Source organism: Acomys russatus, chromosome 14 (genome assembly GCF_903995435.1).
Source record: "Acomys russatus chromosome 14, mAcoRus1.1, whole genome shotgun sequence".
Taxonomy (NCBI): domain Eukaryota; kingdom Metazoa; phylum Chordata; class Mammalia; order Rodentia; family Muridae; genus Acomys; species Acomys russatus.
Window position 1 is genome coordinate 5,980,724 of NC_067150.1, and position 17,927 is coordinate 5,998,650.

At 37.9% G+C, this 17,927-nt stretch overlaps 1 protein-coding gene across 1 annotated transcript in view; it reads right to left on the reverse strand.

The window, feature by feature from the left end:
- The window catches only part of Cntn5 (contactin 5), a 445,387-nt gene that overhangs the window by 85,850 nt on the left and 341,610 nt on the right, over positions 1 to 17,927 (reverse strand). The gene's annotated exons all lie outside the window — the stretch shown is intronic.

Consider the following 17,927-nt stretch of genomic DNA (forward strand, 5'->3'; position numbering starts at 1 on the left):
CAGACTGGCCTGGAACTCACAGAAGTCCTCTTGCCTCAGACTCTTCAGTATTGGTATGACAGCAGTGAGTAACCATGTCCAACATCTAAAGTAATAGTAATTAATAATATGACTGATTTTGTGGTGCACTATATATTAAAACATTTTAATGAATGCTAAGAAGCAGTTGTTGAGTTTTCCACCCTTACAATTATGAAGAAAAAAAGCATACATTTTCTTAGGAGAAGTATGATTGATAACATGTTACTCTTATGCATGAAAGTATGCCTTGGTATGCTGTGGACATCCTGGGATATGGCCACGTTCAGTTTCCTGTAGCTCTGTGTGGAGCCTCTTTATGTCTCCATCAAATGCTCAAAAAGAGGGGGGAGCACCTTACATTGTTTACTATTTACTCACTTAGTTAAACTGAGCCTTTTCTAATGTGTTCAGTCCCATAAGAATAATCAACTCACTTTACCAAGGACAGTAAAGGATGGAAAGGAGAAAAAAATAGTTATAATGAATTTTTGAACAGTAATTTTGTTTTTAACGATTTCAGCAAACCTCAGCACTCATTCTTATCTATTTATCTTATCTATTTATTGACAATCTTGTATTATCTATGTATCTACCATGTATCTATCTATCTATCTATCTATCTATCTATCTATCTATCTATCTATCTATCATCTATTCATATCTACCCACCAACCATCTATCATCTTTAAACACCTCTCATCTATTTTTTACTTATCTGTCAACCATCTATCATGTCTATCCATATATAATCTATCTATCTATCTATCTATCTATCTATCTATCTATCTACCTAATGAGCTACCTATTTATATATCTATCATCTATCTGTCAATCTATTATGTAGATATCATCTATCTATCTATCTATCTATCTATCTATCTATCTATCTTATGTTTATCAAATCTACATATCTTCTTCATCTTGACCCCTCTATCTCTTTATCTAGTCTGTCATGTATATTATCCAGTTAATCTGCTCAATTTGCCTTTTCTTTAAACAGCTGCACAGACTGTACGTTAGTGCTCTGTTCAAGCTTTATCTCCATGTAGACTTCCTTTAACATCAAGTCTGGGCAAAGTCACAGCTCGGTGTTTATCATACCATGTACTTTTCATTCAGAGTTGAAATTACCAATAGAAACTATTTATGAGTAATATTTTGCTAGTGTTTGCTTACTTATTTGAAGTTTACACACAGAACTTTGGCACTAGAATTGCACATGTGATATTGCCAGTGCTTAGGTTACTACTTAAAACAGAATATTATGATATTCGTCTATAAAAATGCATAAATAATATATAGTAAAAACATTTTAGAATAGCTTTGACATAATATTTGAACACCTTTACTTTTGGCCAATCAACTTATGAAAAAGAAAATATACTTTATACAACTCCTCATGGAAGTATTCTGAAAAAAAAAAGTAAATATGTACATTCAAAAATAGAAGTATCATTTCATTGCTTTCTCATCCTTGTTTAATAAGCTAATTAGACACCCAACTGTCGATGGTGTATTTCTAGTCAATAAGAGAGAGGCTGTTAGTGTGTTTCAAATTTTGAAGAGCAGTGAAATTTCTGGCAACTCTGTTAAAGCTACCCAGATTTTTCTGAGCTTTTTTCTAAGCCATGGAATGTCCATGTTTGTAATTAGAGCTTGAGAATTTAAATTTTCTAGAAGATGTCTAGGAAATTTTTTATATACTGTATTTCAAGAAAAATAGCTTAAAGAAAGTCAGACAAGGAATCAGGAGATCCTATCCTAGACCTAGCCCTTTCATTTAAAAACTTTGGGTACCTGACACATATTCTGAACCTTGCAATCTATTAGCTTCTTGAAATTTCATAAAACAGTGTCATTTTTCATCTTATCATTATATATCCTTAAAAACTACTTTGATATTGATAGGTACAGTAGCAATGAGTGGGCCTTTTCCTTCTTTGTACCTTGGACACTATCAACTTTACAATATTTTTTGCTAGAGAAAATAATCCAGAAGTTTCTTATGTAGAAGTTTTCTGCAGCCTAGACCATGGCCTCCAGGAAGGAGGACTCTCTGCGGTGACCCCTCAGCCTATTCTAGAGGAAACTCTGAACTCAGCGGTGTGCTAAGCAGGATTTTGGTTGGTCTGTCTTTGGTTCTGCGTCTTGGGTCATTTAATGTCTGCGTTGGGTGTCTAGAGAAAATCTTACACAACCCAGCATGGGAGGAACCAAATTGAAATGTCTCTGAAAAATAAACAAGAATGTGTATGGTCAACAGCAGGTTCTATAGTATCTCCTGAGTGATGTATGATTTGAAAATGGGTCATCATCATCATCTTACTTACTATTCTAACTGAAGAGTTATTTCATGCCTACAAAGTAGAAGACATTGCATCAAACATTCCCTTCCTTTTATCATTATCAGTAAACTTTGTCCTTTCATAAACGAAACACCCAGCCTCTGAGAGTAGGGGTAATGCCTAAGGGTTTGGCCTTCCAAAAGTGGCTCTGCAGTTTGATTCTCATTCTTATCTGTAAATGCTATCCTAGGTTCAACCCTGTATTACCCATCACTGTATCACATGCTCCACATGAATCTGCATTGACAGAACATGTGTCCATCAAAAGATTAAAAGATGTCATGATGGTCAGGGAGGAGGTAGGCAGCTTTGTTTTTGTCAGTGGAGAGTGTGTTTAGGGATAAAATGTATTTTATAGTTGACTCCACATGTTCCAGTGTGGTGTAGGGACAGAGTGCTTGCTCTCCCTTACCATTACATATGACATCCTGCTTAGCCTGATGAGGCTTGACAACCTCGTCTGTCACTAGTACTAACAGATTCAGGAAGCCATAGATACGTCAATTAGACCATGGCATGTTATAGTGATAGATACTGGTTCAAGAGTGAAGATGTGCCTGAATTCGACTCACTTAGATATGGGGATAGAACAGTATACCCTGGTTGGGAGGTATGGCCAGTTTCTTTGTATATGTAGCAAAGATTTAGTCTCTGTCATTATTGATATCAGTTGATATTGTTAGAAACCAGCCACACAGGAAGGCTAGCAAGCTAGATGGCAATGTAGAGAGGTAAAAACAATGTGGGTCCTTGCAGGAAAAGCTGAGACTCTAGATCTGCCATTTAAAAACCTGTTTTAACCTCATGTCTGCAGAGCCAATAGATTTCATATCTTTTAAGCCAATTGGAATTAAATTTGATATTGCTTGCCACAGAGTATCATTTTAGATACAACATAGCTGAGAATTCTCCTTATTTATAAATGATAAAAACTAGAATCTTTTTTCATCTTTGTTAAGACTGGTTACATTAACACAAACAACCTGAAAAGGGAATCTCCAAAAATACCTAATTACTGCAAATAAACATTTTGGAATTGAAAAAGTGACAATCCAATTGGGAAAACTGACAGAACAGCTGGCCAACTAGAAGCAAACAGCCATTTAGACAAATGCAAAATGCAATGAAGCCATTAGAGAGGTTTTTAAATATATCACTATTGGATAGAGACCACAGCCTCTCTAAATAGATAGCATTATAATCAATGTAGTCCTACAACCACAAATTTCAACAATGTGTTGAAAATGTAATTTTACAATAAAGATAAAACAAAAGCATGTCCCAAACTCTTAACTCAATAATATATTTCTCATTACTGTACTCATTAAAATTTTTTTGGATAAAGCACTATATAAATGCAAAAATAAAATGTCATTCCTGACACTTTTGAAAGCTGAAGGCTAAGCAGACATCTTAGTATGAGGTTCTTAGACAAGCCTTCCCTATTTCCAACAATAAATCTGTGAATAGACTCGACATCAATGAGTAAAGAAAGGAGCATAGATTCTGTAAAGAAGAATAGAAGTAGATCGATGGAAGAACTTGACTGTGGAGCAACATGCTCATACTTAGTTTCTCTGGTAACAGAAAAATAGTAAAGGTTCCTGGACTGGAGGTGGCTGCACATAGTAGAACTTACTAGAAAAATGAGAGCCTACGGATTCATTCCAAGATTTCATGATTGGAGAGTCTGAAAAAAACAATTGTAGAACCAAAAAGAAATTGGGGAGAGAATACTAGAAGGGTTTTATTTCTTTTTCCATTTTATGTAGTTTTAATTGAAATACTAATTCTCTGTCAGTGCCAAAGTAGAAGCAGGCTAAGATGGAAGTCTGCAGCCATTAGAGACATGAAAATGATGAGGACCCGTTGTGAAGACTGTAAACCCAGATCATTCTGGAATACCAACAATGCTGAGCACCACTGAGAGCCAATCTAAGTGAAAAAGTGAATGATGCTTCAGGGATCCCAGAAGTCTGTGAGGTTCTTACTAACTATTGCTTACCCGTGGTAAGAAACAGACATGGTAGGGTTAAGCAGCGGACATGAAACAGGTAAGTGAAGTGAGGGTTTTTATGTAGGAATTATGTTTGGCATAGATGGTGAGTATTCAAATAAATGAAACTCAAGGGAAAACTCAGTGTGGGGAAGTAGCCAGTTCAGTAGGTTAAATAAAGTGTCTAAGGCATCACGGCCCTAGTACAAGGTCAATACATGGCAAGTTGGGCCGAGCATAAGATCCCTGTACCTGATAGTAGGGCAGGATAATAAGATGATGAGTTCTAGCTATTTGTGATACCAGTCACTAATTCAGGGGTTACTCACTTGAAATACAGTCTCAGAGGATCGGTAGCCTTTCCCTTCACTTCCATGCTAAATTTCTTTCCCACGTAACCCACGTAACTAGCCTAAAAAATATTCTTGGTGTTTGCATTGGTTTTAAACATTGACTCATCAGGGTTTTTTTTGGGGGGGGTTTGTTTGTTTTATTTTGTTTTTTGGAGAGAGAATATGTTATAAAGAATGAGGAGGCCTGAGAACTGAGAGGGAGAATAAAAGAAAAGAAAAGAAAAGAAAAGAAAAGAAAAGAAAGAAAAAGCTCAAGAGCGTCACAGACATGGGAGTGCCAGACTTCAAGTGGAATTATTGAAGGACTTTTGCAACCTCACCTGAGATTTTTATCTTTCTTTGTCCCACTTTAGTGACAGGTTTTTGGACATGGTGACACATTATTAAAAGTCCATGATAATTATTTGCGCAACTTCTATGTCATATTCTATCCATTCTCATCTATCTGGACCTCACAGTTTTAATCTTTAGGGAAGAGAACTCCATAGTCATTCATTTGGACAGTGAGTAATTTGTCAGCAGTGTCAGGAAAATGTCCACTGTGTTCTAGACTCTGGAGCTAAGAGAGTATAATTGTTTCCTGTTCTTTCTTGTTTTCTTTCTGGGCAGGGAAAGGAAGCCAATAAACGAATGAGTGAGATAGATTCCAACAGCAATAAAAGAGATGAGGAAAGTACAATCATATGAAAATTATATTAGGGGGAATCAGACGGCGTTGCGTTGTAAGCTTGACAATGAATGAATGATGGATCAGCCAGTTGGGTAAACTCTGTAAGCGAGGGTTTCGGTTGGTACTACCTATGGGTAGATTTTTGAGGTTTTAATGAGTACAGCATGCTGCAGGAGCAGAAGGCTCCTGTGGCTGGAGGGGTACAAAAGGCAAGGGGGAGGAGAGGTGATAGCATTGGGAAGATCTTCAGGAACCAGGAACAAAGGGACATGAAGGGCATAGGAGGGATTTTATATGTTCTTCTGAGCATGACTTGAAAGGTTCTGGATCACATGCGAGAAAAGTCAAAGGAAAGAAACTGAAAAGATTAGGGCTAACACATTGATGGAAATCCTCTGGGGACATAAAGAACTATTTTATGGTGGGGATCTATATATTTTACTAAAAAAAACCAATGTATATTGAAATATTCTTTGGTAATAAATATTAATTTTGATGATTGACAAATGGTTCAGCAGGTATCATATGCTACTATGCTGTCCATGGCTGTGACTGTCCCAAGGGAACTGTCTTAATTGCTCTACTGCAATCATGCCAAGGTATGCTAAGTTTTGCACTTGTAAGGGAAAACAAAGATGACATCACTCTTCCCCAGACTAGTGTTGTCCAACTAGAATTCAATAACATTTATCTTAAGTTTGGCTTTGAATATGTGACTCTGAGTCAGGGTGGGTAAAGCCATGTGATTGACATAGACACAATCTGAAATGTGAACCATGGGCATTTCATCTCCTTTAAAGATGTTCTATAGCACTCTTTAAAATATTCGAGTTTGTAGTTGTTTTTGCTTCTTTTCTAAAAAAATACAAACACTTCCAGTCAATTATCACAAACTTCAGGTGAAAGTGAAATTAATCAATCATTTCAGGCCATGGAGTACCCATAAATATTTAATTTGGTTTTACATAAAATGGAGTCACACACAGCTTTACATATGCTAACATAAAAGTAGCAGTCCATCCATCGAAGGTGAAGGTGATCTTTCTGAAATGGAAAATAGATATTTCAGGGTCTATTGTACACACTGTCAAGAATAATTAAAAATATTGAACTTGCTTATTTAAAATTTCAAGCAACCCAGATGCGCTCTGAAAATTCATTCATTAAGCCAGCATCACATAAATTTTGAGAACAGATGAGTTAAAAAATCCTGTAGGAAAATACCATATGAGGTGCTAAAATATGCAAGGAGCTATGTTCCCACACAGCTTTCTATAAATCTAGTGCTGCTGAGCTGTCTCTGCTCATTACGATTCTGCAATACAGAGTCAGATAAAAAATAATATATAGCTATATGGTCTCTTAACTTTGTCCGATCTCACTGTTCATTTATGAATAATTTATGCATACCTCTGTGATTTATTTTGCACAAACATACCATGAGGAGAATTTGGAATTATTATTTTAAATTACACAGTCAGGCAACACGTGTTTAACGCTGCATCTTTAATATGATTGAAACTTTGACAATATTGCAGATTAAACTGTAGGGAGATTTCTCTAGTATGTTTTGTTTGGGAAGGCAAGCATGGAGGCTCATACCTATAATCCTAGCACTTTGGAAGTGGGGGCTGCATGACCAAAAGCTGAAGTTCATCCCCCATCACACAGTGAACTAGAGGCTAGTCTGAGACTAGAAGTATTGTCCCCAAAGCGAAAAACAATACAAAACAAAACAAAAACAAACAAACAAACAAAACAACCTGCAAATAATGGTTCATGTGTGTTTGGTATACTTTGCAAACAGTTGCTGCAATGCTTCTCATGATTTTTCTAGAAATCATCATGTTTTATGAGATGTATGGCCAAACCTGTGGATGTGTTTCAGAGAGTTGAACAAAAGCTGATAAAAATGTATCTAGAGTCATCAACTTCATATCTTTAACTGAGTAAACCCATCATCCCTGTAAGGACTCTGTCCTCATGCTTTCCTCCTCAGGCAATAACTGAGCTATGCCAGAGAATGCAGCATCTTTGTGGTTCCTTGGTGGTGTAGCCTGTGAGTATTTTGTTAGGCAACTGTAGGATGAGAGACTATGCAGTTTCCTTCCAGGACTCAGCACAGACTGAAGGATGACTGCTGTCATACATGATGGCCAACATGCTAAGACTGTGATACTACTGTCTAACTCATCTGCGGGGCTGGGATGGGAGGCTCCTTGCAGAAGCACTTAGATAGAGAAGTATTGCAGTTGCTTATTTTGTAGCAGATGGTCCCTATAATGGATGGACAGCATAGAGCTGTAATGAAGACTACCATGTTCAGCGGAGGTATGATGGATGCTGCCTATTAGCTTGACTTAACATTCTGTGAACCGAGATTTTTGAGACAAATACCCAAGCTTTGATTTACTGATTTGTACAGATCAGGTGATAAATGTCTTCGTAAGAGTGATTAGATATTTTAAATGAAGTTTAGTAATAACAGCCTTATTTCTTGAGTTGGCATAAAAGAAATAATTATAGGAAGCAATAACCTCCTGAACAAAACATGTAATTAAACCAGACTTGTTCGCCACCATATTTTTCTGTGATTAATGAATACATAACCAAATCAGAATGCTGGCAGGAGATCACGCTGACACTTGGGTAGAGATGATTAACTTGAGTGATTTGTGAAAACCTTCCTCCCATTGATATTTTGTACTTTTGACCTAGACTGTTTTAAAATGTAAGACATAAATTTAGGGGAATCAAAATTGTTCATCCTATTTGGTTTCAATTTTTAAAACCTATCTATTTTAAGTGGTTACTTTATTTCACCTTGACTTTAAAACCTTTTAGTCTTCTTAGCTGTATTTTGAAAGGGTGTCTTGTCTTTTGTTTCTTTTGCTTTTCAGGACAGGATCTCAGTAAGTAGCCAGACTGGGTTTGCTCTCAAAATGCTCCTACTTAAGCCTCCATAATGTGGAGTTTATGGTGTGTGTCATCATGACTGCTCAGTAAGCTGGAGGCACAGTCATATACGGAATCAATACTTACATCTAACAAACATTGAGTAGTATGGTTTAGTGAATCTCACACTGTATGTTGATACTCACTTACACTCTGGTGACTTCTGGATGAAAAGTGATGGTTTACACCAAGATCAAGGCTGCCTGGTCCTTTCTTTTAATTCTACCTGAAATATAATTTGTACATGTAGACTTTCCTTACTACGTTCTATCTGTGTTTTTTAAGTACTGTATTTCTGTATATATATCTGTCTGCCATGTGTGTGATTGTGCTTGTGGAGATAAGCTAGGGGTGCCAGATCCCCTGGCATTGGAGTTATAGGCTGGTATTAGCTTCATGAAGTGGAAGAGCAGCTGCCACACTGTACCATGAAGCCATCTCTCCAGCCAGGCCTTGGTGGGATTGTGTAAGTGATCCTGAATTGCTTTCATGAGGACAGGAGACCGCCAAAACCCTGTCCACCATCAGAGTGCATGGTCACATCGTGACTGTGCTGGCAGAGGAAAGCTGGTGGTATTGCTGGGTATCTCAGCCAGTGTGTGCTGAGCTCATGTCACCCGGTGAGTGAATACAGACTACTGTTCTGATCATAGACACCATGAAGATCAGTGGCTCTCCTTAACCTTGAAGATGACTTTAAGCATTTCCACTTCCTGTAAGGCTGAGCAGTGACCACTGTGAAATGTACTACCATCTGAAATCTCATCTTATTCTTCTTTACAGTAACATGTATTATCCTCCCATTCCTTTAAAAATGATTTTTTAATGTGTGTATTTTGGGGTGGTTGGGGGTTGGAGGGTGACTTAGGGCAGTATGTTCTCTTCCTCATGATGCTCATGATGTGGGTTTAGAGACCAGTACCCAGGTCACCAGGGTTGAGTGGTAAGTACTATCCATCACCCCCTGGGCCCCCTCTGAGCTAAGAGTCAGACTGAAGCAGCCATGACTCCTTTGTCAAGTGTTCAAACACAGTGGACTTTTTCTCCACAGTGCTTTTCTGCCAACCATTAACCTGAGACCCAGTCTTCCATAACTCATCTTAGGAGTGTTTTCCTCTTGAATCAAGGACAGGGTATTGTTTTTTTATTACAATGAATGGGTTTACTTGTTAAAGCTGGGTGATAATTTTCTCCATCGCTTTTAGTTTTTAGGCAGCAGAGCCAATTCTTCATTATAAAGATGAAACTCACCCCAGCCATTGACAGCATAGAGATTAAACTCAGAACTGTCAATCTGCAGTTACTGGAACAAGTTAGAGTCCCCCAGAGCACTCTAAGCAATAATATCTATATGGTTTAGTATTTAAAAATAAAGAGAATAAATAAAATCTTTTGAAAATACCTTTACCAAGGATGAGTATAATATTGGGGGAGGGCATTTACGGATATCATCTGGTGTTTTGATTTTCCTTCATTGACATATTATCTCCCTTGCTCTAAGTCATTAGAGAGCTAATTGTCTTTGTAATTCCAAATTAAAGATTACTTAGTGAGAGAGAGAGAGAGAGAGAGAGAGAGAGAGAGAGAGAGAGAGAGAGAGAGAGAGAGAGAGAGGCATTGCCTCTGCCAGGTGTTTGGGAGAGCAGAATCCAATCATCAGCTAAGTTTCTCCTCATTACCTCACTCCCTTGCTTTGTTAAGTATATGGGGCTTTTTTGTTGTTTGGTGAAGATTCAGCCAGACACAAGACAATGCTACCCAAAAGCAAGTTAATTATGACTCCAGCAAAGGAACACATGAGCTGTAGCAAGAATTTGGAATAGAGACTGTGGTGAACTTACCTAAGTTCCTCCACCTTCTTTGGAGATGTGGCATCCAGAGGGTCTCCTTCCAGCCTGGGTACTTGCTGATCACATTAGCTTATCAAAATTAGGCAGTAGAGTACATATACACTTACAAGCATGAACACTCTGGGCTTCAAACATTCCACTCAGTACACAAAGGACTTGCTCAAACAATCTCAGTGATAGTCACAGGAATCTTAGTGAGAAAAGCAGAAGGGCTAGATGTGAGGTGGGAATGCCAGCTGGGTTAAGCTATGTCTATTCAGGTATATGAAATGAAAAGATAGAGGATGGCTTTTGCAAACAGTTCACACAGATGATTAGAAAGACAGAAGGTCCTCTGAATATTTTGCTTAAGGCTGTGTTCATTAAGGTCACCCTTTGCTTTTGTTCTTTTGGTACCAGGGATGACAACAAGGCAGGAAAGAGATAGAAAATGGTTAGAAGATACATACTTTCTGAAACACTGGGAATTTCATTCTGTCTTAGTAGAGTGGTGATTGCATGTTTAAAGAGAGAGCTGAGGGAGATCTCCTATTTATTGGAGCTTAACATTTATGGAAACAGCTCATCTTGAAAGGATTCCTTTATGACACCACATCTGCTAAGAAGCCTTACAAGAGATCCCAAGAAAGCAGCCATTATGATATGATTTTTAAAAATTGGTTGGCCAGACATATGGCCAGAAGACCAGATTTATTAGTATGGTCAAGTCTAAAACAGAAAGTGAGGACCAATCATGTCTTCTGAGCAGGTGCTTAAAGAGCATGCTCTTTAAAGGATTCAAGAATGTACAATCTTATTCTGGAAGATAGATGGGAATGGAAAAGCGCTGTATTTGCAAGTGGATATTGGGTCGTTTCTATCATCTTTCTTGACTTAGCAAGTGACTACACATATCTTTCAAGGTTTCACTAGCATATCATCCTGATGAATGTTGTCTGTTTCTCAGACAAAGCCTGTCTGTCCCTCTAGTCTCTCTTCCACCCCTCTTGCCATACACCTTTTTCTTCCACCTTTGCATTAATTCTATTTTCCTACTTTTCTATATATTAACATTTATGAAACTACAGTCTGTAGGGACTGTATGGGCCTAGTAGGTGTAGTTGTAAAAGGTTTGGAAACAACATGTCTGTTGGTTGCAGAGGGCACAATAGTAAGGAAAAGAGAAGGCTTTGAAGCCACCCCTGGGTATTCCCTTTACTGTTCTGGTCCAGTTAGGGTGGCTGCCAACATGTTTCTATATCTTTCTGTGTCTTAGCTTTCTTATCTGCATTTTGAACCTAAAACTGAAATGTCTTTCATTATTTTTGTAGGATAAAGTGAATGGAGAAAGTCACATAATTCACCAGGACCCACTAGAGCAATGACTGACATACAGGAAGAAGGTGCTAACTGTGAGCTGACTGTTTTCATTATTGTTATAAGTTGAGCCCAGGGTCATATATATAACTGTGTCATATAACCTGACACATTGCAAAAAGATAAGGAACACTTTTACTTGTTATCTAGTTCTCAGCCTAATGCCTAGCACTCTATTTTTCTTTGTATGTACTTATACATGTGTGTGTTTGTACATATGTGTGTGTACGTGTGTGCAGACCAGAGGTTGCTGTTAGGTGTCTACTTTAGTTGCTCTCTCTTTCATAGATTTTGGAACAGGGTCTCTCATTGAACCTGGAGCTCTTCAGTTTGCCTAGGATGGTTGGCTAGCGAGCTCTGGTGACCCGCTTTCCTCTAGCTTATTCAGTTCTGCATGTATAATTGTACACCAGCATACCTGATTTTACTGTGGATTCTGGGCATCGAGATCAGGTCCTTCTTGCTTGTGCAACAAGCTCTTTACCCAGTGAACCATCTCTTCAGTCCCTAACTTTGAAACATTTGATGAGCTACCATTAAATTAGCTAATGGGGGGTACCTGGGGTTTCAATTAAGCAAGTTGGCCAATATCTTTTAGTAAGACCTTGTAGGTCTGTGACTAAGACTGTGTGACTAAAACCTATTTTTTCTAAGAGACTTCATTTCACTCCCTGCCTTGTACATCTCTCTGCTTGCTGTAATTTGGATATCACAATCTGCAGTCTACAAAACTTGACTTTGCCAAGGCCATCAATGTCTTCCAAATGACTAAATCCAAGGGTATAGATTATGTCTTATTTCACTTGTTCATGGGGGTGAGAGTTAGCAGGTGCAATTTTGTGTGTTTGGGGAGTTTGTGTTTGCACATGTGTGTGCATACATGTAAGGCTAGAGATGAACCTTTGCTGTCATTTCTCAGGTGTTCCTCACCTTATTTACTTGAGATCAAATCTATTCATGACCTGGAGCTCACTGATTCAACCATGCTGGCTGACCAAGAGCTCAGCCTGACTCTGCTCCAGAATACGAGGATAAGAAATGTGCTTTGTCTCACCTGGTTTTTTAATGTGAGTCTTGGGTCCCAAGCCTAGATTCCCATGCTCATACAGACTTCACCCAACTATCTCTGCAGTTCAGTGATCCTCGAGTCTCACTCAGTTTCTCCCTCCTCAAAGTCTCTTCCTTCTATCTTTATCTGCATGACCTAACTTATTTAGAATTTCTTGCCAATAATTTTCACAGATTCTTCACATTTTTTCCAAGGAAAATTCCCTCTTCTAGATTTCCCAGGATTTTCTTTCCGTTGTCTGTATTATGCTATTAGTGGTCAGCCTAGCATATCCACTCTAATGTTGCTCTCTTAACCTTCATGACCAAAAGACTTTGCTTACTGCATATTTGTGTAGGGATCCTTATCTTAAATAATGCTTCCTTACTTACAATGAGCTTCTCAAGTATCTATCATATTTAAATGGATGTGATCAGACATGATCATGATTGAATAATGAGTTTTCTTAGTTAGAGGAACATAATTTATGATATATAGTTAGCCAAATTTGAAAATGAAGGTGGATCACGATAAACCACCATGGTGCTATCACTAAGTCCAAGTAGTATCTAGACATTGGCCACTTTTCCCGCTGCAGCTGTCATCCTCATTCACTTCATCTCTTCCATTTTTTATAACCATAGGATTATGCCATGCAGATTCAGTTCTCTGGATTGTCTGTGTCTGCATGTCCCTTCCCATCTTCCCAGCTCTACTATCATTGCTTGTTCTTCTCACTGGGACTGTGGTATTAGTCTACTATAGCTCTTGGTCTTGGCCTCACTTATCTAAGATACTCTCGGATGTTCTTCCTTAGTGCATATCTAGTCCTCTCAAACACTGCTCCTTCTCTATACATCAGTGAATTTTACCACAAAAGGATGAATTCCTTGTCATGGGATAAAAAAGGCCCTACACTCGGTACCACCCCATCATTGCTTTGGTACACTGTAGGGACACTATCAATATGGGGTCATATAAGTCCTTAAAATGTAACTTCTTATACTAAGTATTTGTCTTCAGATGTTTATCTCTCTCTCTCTCTCTCTCTCTCTCTCTCTCTCTCTCTCTCTATATATATATATATATATATATATATATATATGTGTGTGTGTGTGTGTGTGTGTGTGTGTGTGTGTGTGTGTGTGTATGTGTGTTATTGATATGTTCATATTAAGATGCATATGTATGAAAGATGGGTACAAAAAAGCAGAATGGAACAGGGTTCTTATATGGTTTTGTTCGAGTATATCAATGATGTGAAACACATGATTATAATGGACTTAAAAGTGAAATAGAGAAGTCAGGGTTTTTGGTTCAGGACAAAACACATTTCTATCAGGCTGCCTGAGGAGGTCTGTGAGCTAATGGAAATCTCAAGATCCCAGAGAAAGCTTGGATTCCAACAGGCACTTCGTATTTGTTCAAGGAACAAAAGGCAAGAGATTCAGACTTCATAAGTTGGACGCCTTTTTATGCTCATACTGCACTTCAGTTGTTCAGTCTTAATTTCCTGGTGTGTATGTTCACACATGTAAGGCTACCACAGACATTTCAGCTCCGCTGTCATCGTCAGCTATGACTTCCATAAGCCAAATCAAAAGTGCTGCAGAGAAGTTAAATTCTTAATTTACAAAAGTTTTGTTACTTTTGTAATTTAAAGGATCTGCTGATTAGCAAATAACTATAAAAAGTGGAAGAGGAAAGAAACTCCCACCTAGAGAAAGCGAGTCTGAAACAGATATTGATATCAATTGGAAATCAATGTAGATATCAAGGGTGATGCTGTGAAGAGTGTAGAGCGTACTACCTCTGATTTAATTCTAAATCAATTGACAGTATGTTAGGTTTCCCTTGAACTTGGGAAGTGTCGGAATAGGCATCTTTCTAAGAGAAGAATATAGAAAATTCCCAAATATATTCACTTGCAATTGAGATGCAATAAAAATCAGAGCTTGGAGTAAACATAGACAGTGTTTAACCAAAGACTTTCAAGATTATTTTTCCATTCAGGAAGAAACTGGTATCTTTAGGTTACTTTTAAATTTCTTAAAAATACAGAAAACTAATTTTAAAAAATTGTCTCTTTGAAATTGGCTAGAACTAAATCGTCAAGTTTGGTAGCATCATCTATCTTATAATGAAAAGATATTTTTAATTAAAATATTAAGCCACTGAAATGGCTCTGCAGGTAACAGTGTTTGCCAACAAGCCCAGTGATATGAGTTTAATTCCTACATGATGAAAGGAAAGAAATGGCATCTACAAGTTGCCCTCTTATCTCGAAATGAGTGTTTACACACACACACATACACACACCAGAGAGCAAAAGAAATTTAAATATATAAGATAGAAATATCAATAATGATCACTTCAATTCAATATACAAACTCTTCCAAAATATATGGTTCATGGAGTAAAGTAACATTATCTTAGTAAAAAAAAAAAAAAGCTGGTTTGGAGTCTCTGTGTGTCTAATTTTATGATCTTGATAGAGGTTTGATAGCGGGATATCAGTTACAGAAGGCTGGCTTCACATGTGTGTAACCTGTACACTGTCCAGAGCCTGGAGCCTGAAGGTGTTTGTGCCTAGGGTGATGTTGTAAGTCACTACTCTGGAGTTCTAAATAATCATACTGAGGCCTCCTTTATTTTTCTCTTATACTGAGTTCCTCAAATTGCGCATTTGGACCATTGCTATGTTTATACTGCCCTTCCTAATCCCTCCTATTTCTCTTAGAAGACCAAAAGTTACCAAGGCCATTTGTAGGAAGCACCCCAGAAAAGCCCCCTTTACACACATAGAATGTAAGTGTTGAGCTTTTAGAAGACTGAGGCCCCAGGGTCATATTTTCATTCCGAGTGCTGACCATACCTGGCTTCACGGGCCAGAACAATGTACTAAGGAAGAAATGTGTAGCAAGTTATAAACAAATGCCTGGTGACTTATCTCACAGACCAAGTACTATTTTGGGACATTAGTGTGTTGAGGAAAACTGCTAGGCAGTTGGGGAAATATTAAACCATTAAAGCTTACAAATTGGAAAGAGTAGATGCAATGGAGTTGATAAGAAAGGTCATGGAAATTGAATTGAATGTGAGTTTAATTCTTCTGGGAAGACGTTATGCTGTGGGGATTGAGGCACATACATGAAAGCAGTTAGATGTGTCCAAACAAGTTATGTCTGCAGGGGTCCATTGCTCTCACATGCAGCTAAATGCATATTAACTGCATGTGTAAGATGCTGTTCAGATTTCAGGGAAGGCCGTGTCTTAGAAGGACTCAGCAAGTGGCTGGTGCTTGGACTGAATCCATCTTATGCAGCGAGGCTGGACTTGGACTTCCCTTGAGCTGCTTAGTCTCCTGCTCCACCTTAGGGCTGAGGTTCAAGACACCCCCTCTCCTGCTCCACTTGGCCCTTCTTGACTTAACAATTTTTATTAGGAAAATGTTGAAAAGAAATACAGATGTTGAATGAAAAGTGATTTTCCTAGTTGCTTTCTCTACCACTGAGTAGAATAAAAGGAACTCGGACTCAGGCTCCAAGTAATGCTAATTGAGCTAAGCTTGTCTTATTTAAACCATGAAACTTTCCTGCTGTGCTATTCGCTATGAGAAATATATATATATATATATATATATATATATATATATATATATATATATATATATATATATATATACACACACACATATATACATATTTTTTAAAAATTCAAATACAAAAGAATGCTTCTTTTTCTGGCATTGTCTCTGCTGAAATTGACTGTTTCTCATACTCCTTGTAAGTTCCCATGCCTTTAAAGTAGGATGCCCCCTTCCATGAGGTTCTGTCCCAAAGATCTATTACCCTTTTCCTAGAAAGTCATCTTTCTGCCGATCTTTCATGTTTGTCTATAGCTTGGAATGGCCTTGCTTTCTCTATTGCTTTTATAACATACTTCTCAAAACAAGTAGAGAAAATGGTGTCCAGATATCTGGGCACAGCTTTAGTTTCTGTTTATATGTATATTCTAGTGCAGTAATTATTTAGGACAGTCACAATTGCTAATCTTGTTGTTGTGCAGACTACACGCATGGTGCCATCATAATGCTGGTTCAATGAAATCTAAATTTGTAAGAACAGATGATTGATTTTATGCTGCATATAATTATTTATAGAATATTAAAATTTTGGATAATGATAATGGTGGAAAGGAAATGGGAAATAGCATTAACAGTCACAAACCAGATCATAAGCAAAATTAAAAATAACCTTTTTTGGGGGGAAAAGATAGCCCTGAAGACACAAAGTGAGAAAGAGGCAGGGAACCAGAGTCTGAAGGGTTTCGATCCTAAGTGAGGAGTATAGGGGGTAGAGCTGCAACACAGGACTCGGTAGGAATGCTATAGCCTGTCTTTAATGGCAACTAAGGCTACAAGAGAATAGAGACTGTTTGTCTAAATCAACATTGGAACACGGGTTTAGGAACAAATTACTTGCTGCGTGTGTGTGTGCTGCCAGTGTGCTCCACAAGTAAAAGTGAGCTGCCTAACTGATGGTGCTCTGCAAGGAAGGTGGCCTCCACTACTCCCATACAATTATAACTGTGTCATTTGAGTTGTAACAGTCTTTAGAGAAGCTCACACTGGAGTGCTCAGATTTGGTCTTACTGCCTGGAACAGAGGACTGTTCCTGCTTTATAGTGAAGGGAGGCATTGGGACAAGGAGACATGGAGAAGAAAGATACTCTCCTGAGTCAACACTGAGACCATAACATTCCAGCAGCAGGCAAACTTCCCAGATGACCAGGACTTGCTAATTTTCATCATAAAAATGATCATGATACATGAACCATAACCCTCAGTTTAGTTTTAAAATCTCTCTAAGAGTAGCTAGAGGGGGAAAGCAAACTATTTTTCCTAATTTTACAAATCTAATGCAAAGTCCATAATCAGAAGTTGGTGACTGGAGTGAATTCACTTCAAGGAAGCTTGAGCTCACTGATACATAAATATTCAGACAGTAGCAACCTGTTTGAAATTGCTATTGGGTGCAATTCCAAAATTAATGCATTTAATCATCTTCTAGGCATAAAGCCAAAGGCTAAAGGAGCAGAACATGAAAATGTTGGCCCTGAATTATGTTCTGAACCCTGTTGAGTTTAATTTTACTTACAAAGCAGGATATGTACTTTGCCACTTAAATTTGCCCCTTAGTCCTGAAAAAAAAAAAAAAAAAAAAAAAAAAAAAAAAAACAACAACAAAAAACCAAACCAAACCAAAACAAAAAAACAACCTGGTTTCTTGTTATCAGCGTCTAGATTGTGGTATTTATTTGGAAAGCTCTAA